Source organism: Nuphar pumila, chromosome 8, assembly GCF_984573655.1.
Source record: "Nuphar pumila chromosome 8, dmNupPumi1.hap1.1, whole genome shotgun sequence".
Classification (NCBI taxonomy): domain Eukaryota; kingdom Viridiplantae; phylum Streptophyta; class Magnoliopsida; order Nymphaeales; family Nymphaeaceae; genus Nuphar; species Nuphar pumila.
In genome coordinates this window covers 43,576,775-43,583,327 of record NC_143256.1, presented here as the reverse complement: position 1 = coordinate 43,583,327, position 6,553 = coordinate 43,576,775, and positions in this window count along the sequence as shown.

Sequence of the window (6,553 nt, the reverse complement as noted above, 5' to 3'; positions counted from 1 at the left end):
AGATCAACTCGAAAGTTGAATTTTGGAAAGACCAGCATAGGACTGGATTTGGTGAGAGGACCAACACAAAAACTGGATTTGGTAAAAGAAATAACGTGAGGTTGGATTTTGTAAAAGGACTAACGCAAAGTTGGATTTTATGGAAGGACTAGTGCTCGACTGGTTTTGGTTAAAGAACCAATGCTAAACTGGATTTGTAAGGACCAACTTGAAAATTGGATTTTATGGAAGGACCGATAATAAACCAGATTTGGAAGGACCAATGCTAAACTTGATTTGTAAGGACCAACTCGAAAATTGGATTTTATAGAAGAACCGATGCTAAATCAGATTTGGAAGGACCAATGCTAAACTGGATTTGTAAGGACCAACTTGAAAATTGGATTTTATGGAATGATCGATGATAAACCGGATTTGAAAGGACCAATGTTAAACTAGATTTGTAAGGACCAACTAAAAAAATGGATTTTATGGAAGGACCGATGCTAAATCAGATTTAGAAGGACCAATGCTAAACTGGATTTGTAAGGACCAACTTGAAAGTTTGATTTTATGGAAGGACCGATGATAAACCAAATTTGGAAGGACCAATGCTAAACTGGATTTATAAGAACCAACTCAAAAATTGAATTTTATGGAAGGACCGATGCTAAATCGGATTTGGAAGGACCAATGCTAAGCTGGATTTGTAAGGACCAACTTGAAAATTGGATTTTATGAAAGGACTGATGCTAAATCGGATTTGGAATGACTAATGCTAAACTAGATTTGTAAGGACCAACTCGAAAATTGGATTTTATGGAAGGACCGATACTAAACCAGATTTGGAAGGACCAATTTAAAAATTGGATTTTATGAAAGGACCGATGCTAAACCGGATTTGGAAAGACCAACTTAATGGATTTTGGTAAAGGACCAGTGCTAAACTGGGTTTATCAGGAAGGTTCAAGTCGAAACTTGAATCTTCAAGGGAAAACTTAGATGAATTGGATTTGGGAGAAAGTTCGAGTCGAAACTCGAGTCTTCAAAGGAAAACTAGAAATTTGGTTTTGAAGGAAAAAAATTCAAGTCGAAACTCAAATCTTCAAAGGAAAACTAGACCAATTCGAATTTAAAGGAAATTCAAGTCGGAACTCGAATCCCAAAGGAAAAACTAGACCAATTCAAAAGAAAAGAGAATTCGAGTCGAAACTCGAACCCTAAAGGAAAAACTAGACTAATTCAGAAAGAAAGGAAATTTGAGTCGGAACTCGAATTTGGAAGAAAATAGCCGAGTCAGAACTCAGTTTTAAAAAAAAGGCTGAGTCGGAACCCGGTTTTAAAAGAAAAGGCCGAGTCGGAACCCGATTTTTAAAAGAAAGGTCAAGTCAGAACTCGGTTTTAAAAGAAAGGCCGAGTCAGAACTCAGTTTTAAAAGAAAATCCGAATTCGGATTTGAAAGCAAAGATGTGGCGCCCCAAACCCAGACCTTGTAAAAACCTTTGGTTTTTTAGCAAACTTTTTTTTTTAAAAGATAAGTAGTTTTAAATTCAACCAACGGAAGTATAGAAGAGAAACAGGGGAAAAACAAAGGCCGCAAGTCTGAGCGAGCCACAGTGAGAAAGCCAAACCAAGGTCAACAAAATACATTTCATTACCATAATGTTTACAATATTACAAAATGAGACTGGGTACAAAAAGGAACAATCTCTCAAAAAGAGAGAAAAAAACCCCTCAAACCCCAAAACCAGAAGAAGCCAGGATCCGCTGCTAAGTGTGGGTCTCAAGCCTCCTGCTGTGTGCTGTCGCATCGCGTTGCGTCTACTTGTCACCTGTATCCCCATAAAACGAGGTCAGTACTCTTGCGAGTTGGTGAGACAAACCATCCATACATTATCATTTTTATGGAAAAGCAGAAGGTAAACAACATGCTAAGTAACAAACTACAACTAGGAGGATGAAACAATTAGAAACATTTAAATAACAGATACAAGTGGGTGTCAAGCAGGTACACATGCTACAAGGCTGTATGACAACAAGTAAGTAACAAGTGCAATAACTAAAATAGTGGAACAAGAACTAAACAACAAAGAACAACAACTAAACAGAAGTACGAGCAATGCTAAAGTAAACAAGTTACCAACTATTGTACGCCAGTCTGTTTGGTTAGTACTTATGTTCTTCTGATTACTCCTTCAGGTACGCGAAGGAACCCTCAAATTCTGTGAGACATGCACCCAACGTCTCTTATTTAATTTCTAATGTGATATCCGGAGATGCTACAGACCGAGACAACCACCTGTGGGCAGCACGCGACTAGGAGAAACCTTTCGTAGGGGCAAAGGATTGCAATCCGTACTACTGCAGTAGCAGAGGTCCTTGAAGAGGGCAAACCTCAACCTCCCTAACTCTGAGTGATTGGAAGTCAGAGGGCGCTTCGGCTCCTCAAAAGAATGGATCGTAGTAACAACATGTCACTCGGGGCTGTACCATTCACCCTCTCCCTGGGTGACCAAACTGTGAATGGGGCACGACAGATTTATCTTATTTAGGCTCATGCTTCAAGTCATACCTCCTCGAGGTATTTGTGCCTCGTGGTCCCCACAGGGTACACAAACGAGGACTTGGCCTGCCCATCCACGTGCTCAATCTCACACGGCCACAAAAGAGCACATCGCCTGTGAAGACGATATCCCACCATTTCCATTTTAGACCTAGGGTTGCACACACATGAGCACACTCTCACGAACCCGGGCCATTGCCCGAAGACTCCAACCGAGTCCCAAAACCTCAACAGGTCAACAGTGCCATACCCTATGGTGTTTTTAGTTCTTTTCAGGTGTATGTCATGTCGAGTGTAAAGCACGCCTTTGGTGCATCATATATCCATCGATATACGAATGAGCCAAAACAAGAAGTACTCGACAAGCCAAAACTAGTGACATATGTGTCAGGATGTGCCAAAGTGTACGCGCGAAGCAAGAAAAACTACATCATTTCAATTTTGCACTCGTATCGAGCCGCGAGCAACGATACATCAGCAAGTGTGTAAAGTGGCACAAATCACTATTTTGAGCGGCACTAGGCTGAAAATACATATACAATAACCATTATATATGCGAGGAGTGTTTAGGGCTTGGAATACATATTTTCCCAATACGCGTATTCCACCCATTGTATCGTGGCAAATCTTGCGTAGCGAAGCCTTCTGAGAAGGTCTTTCGCAAAATTGACAACCAAGTGTGTCGAGAGTGAGACCTAACTTAATCCCATCCTAATGGGAATTATATTTTTGTTTCCAAGAACATAGTCACACTTAGCCCGCGCAACCGGAGCACAAAAAGTGCAAATCGTCGAAAGCGTCCAGCGAAAACAGGCGAGGTACACGCAAACGTGTAACGTGACATATGTCACAACTCAACCACCTCGCTGCCATGATAGAACAGTGGGGTACGAGCCTCCGAAGCCCTGACTGCAACGACCTCGTTGCTCGAAAACCAACATTCTCGCATAAAAAGCTAATTTCGCTTGTAGGTTGGCGACAATAAGAGAGACAGTTGCCGCCACCTGTGGACTTCCACGGGAACTCAACGGGTGTCATAGGGATCCATTCGGAGTCCGCTAGCAACTTCGATCAGGAGCCGGGGCCCAACTCAAGTCTACCCTAGTGGCAACGAGGTTGCCGGGTGCCTTAGCACGCGGCGCCAACTGGGCATTGAACGGGGAAAAATGAGCGAGGCGCGTGTGGGGCCTACTGCGACAGGGCCACTAGGCCCACAACCACCTTGGTCAGCACCCTACGTGCAGACCCAGTGCTGCTAGGCTGCAGCACTGGCCAAGGTCAGCCCCAAGCTCACCCGGAGAGCCCCATGGTGGGCTCTGCAAGGTTAGGCCCAATTGGCTGGGCCAAGACCGCTTAGCGAGGTCTGGTCCAACTATGACCAGACCCAGCTGGGTCACAGAGAAGCCCCTGGCCTGAACCCAGCTGGGTTCGGACCAAGGAGCTGGGCTTAGCCTGCACCCACATGGGGTGCGGCTAGCCCCAATGCCCATAACCGATGGGTTGAGCCAAACCGGCTAGGCCTAGACTCTGAGGTCCAGGCCCAGCTGAGCAAAACAAGGTTGGGGCACACCAGGGTGTGCCCAGCAAAAGCCCCTGGTCTGACCCAAAGGTGGGCTCGGACCAGGGTGTTGGTTGGGCTCACACCCGCACCAAAGGTGCGCCCAACACCCGATTTGGGTGGCGCTGACAAAACAAAAGGTCTGGACCCTATGGGTCCAGACCCTGCTGGGTCAAACACAGGTGAGGGACCTGCACCCCTGGTCTGATCCAAAGAGGGCTCAGACATGGTCCAGCCCGCAGCCTGCACCAAGGGTGCGCCAAGCAAGGTGGGGCGCCTAGCGCTCGACAACCATAAGCAGCGCCAAAAAAAGACTAGCTTGGTGCACTTGGTCGAGCTTGTGCTCAGACCAATGTGCACTTAACTAGGTCTGTCCCGGGCAAGTACAGACCAGAGAGGTGGCATTGTCCCACCATGCACACGAAGGACGAAAAACACCAAAACCCGAAAAACTATATATTTATATATATATTTTTCCTCTAAACTATTGCCGAAAGGCTGCCATTTTTCGGCAGTCTACGAGCTGTTCCGATAAAAATGCCCAACACAAGACTTGTGGAAATATTTGTTAGCTTTCCATAGAATCTAAGAAGTCTGCATTTTGATCAACGGTCTGAGAGTTACTGCAGAAAGACCGGGCGTCACCCGGGACGTTTCTGAGTTGCTGACGGGAAACGTGGTTAGCCAAAGGCATGGATTTTCGATGGCTTTGTATGATGAAACAGACAAAATAAATAACTACAATGTTGTAAAGCTCTGTCAAATCTTTCCAGAATATCCAAGAACACTCTGATCCGACATGTATCCAGGTAAATACGCTTGTTTTATCGGAGGGTTCCGTGACAACTCAGAAAAACAAAAATGAAATGAATCAAAACCATTTTTTTTTCATGAAACAAGACAATAGACATTATACAACATGCATCAAACAAAAGGGGAGAAACCCGAAAACTAAGCGTTTCCACTCAACATTTTCGTGGTATGAGGCCACCATGAATCGGTTTGCCCCTTGCAAATCGACTCATGCCAAGCATGCTAACCATGCTTAACCAACAAAAACAAAAATGTAACGGGGAAGGGGTTTACTCACCTTGCTGTGGAGTTAGAGGAGATGAAGGAGGTGGAGCTGGGACTGTATCCTCAGCTGAAGGAGCTGCTGCACTAAGTGGAAGAGAAGAAAACCGGTGGAGGGGAAGAGAGGAGGAGGAGAGAAAGTGTCGACCTTCTCTCTCCTCTCTTTTTTCTATTTAAAAAGAAGAGGTGGAAGATGTAGGGTGGGGAGGGAAAGGAGGAGGATAAAGGGTCCTCCTTAATCCCCTCCCCAAAACCCTAAAGTGTCAAGGGTGGTCAAGGGGATAGCCCCCAACCTCTCCCCTTGGTTCAAGGGGAGTGGTTGGCTTTGACTTTTCAAAGCCAACCCACCCAAGCAAATCCATTTTTTTTTTTAATTCAAATTTATTAAATTTTTTTTTGAATGAGTAGGGGATACCCCCTAAGGGGTGCAGAGCCGACTCCCTAAAACCGTGGGGCTATGCTCACCCATTTATAGGAATGCCTTTTTAAGGCTCCAAGTTAGCTGTTTTTACAAGCTTTTCAAAAATCCTTTTAAAAAGGCATTTTTTTTTTGCAATTTCTTTTAATTAAAATTGAGATTAGCATGGCCTGAGGTGGATCCCATGCCAACCACTTCTCAATAATGCCCAAACAAAACTCCCTTTTTCCAACTTTTTGAAAAACCACCCTTAGGTTTTGAAAAATTATAATTCACTTTATGAAAAACCCTAATTTGCTTTTTATTTCAAAGCTAGGCTTTTTAATTATTCAAATATTTTATTTCAAGTTAAATTTTTGTAAATCACAATCTAAATCATAAAATCATCTCATTAGATTTTTAATTTCGATGAATTTTAACCTCATTAAAACTCATATTTTACCGATATACCATTTTTTGCCAAATTACATGAAATAACGAAATATTTTTCTTGTTTAGGTTCCAAATTCAGAGTGAACTTACTTAGATGCGTTATAAATCAAATCTAAGAATATGGGTTCTTAGATTGCTAGGGTTGTCCTTAATCGCTTAAAAATTTAAATATTATGCGATTAAGACTTCGTATCGCTGTATTAGCACAATTACGAGAAATTCTCGCGACAAAGCAAGAGGTAACCAATACCGAATCATATTTCAATTAAAATTATCTCAGAAATATGGTGGGTCTTACAAAAGAAGTCTGAGTCGGGACTCAAATATTTAAAAGAAAAATAGACCAACTTGAGAGTTGAGTTTTTAAAAGAAAGAAATCTGAGTCGGAACTCGGGTATTCATAAAAAAGCTTTAATCAAAAGATTGAATTTTGAAAGTTGCCAGTGCGAGGCCTGGATTTAGAAGATGGTTTGATCTAGGATCAAAATTTTTGAGGATGACCAGTTCGAGGACTGGATTATTTGACTTG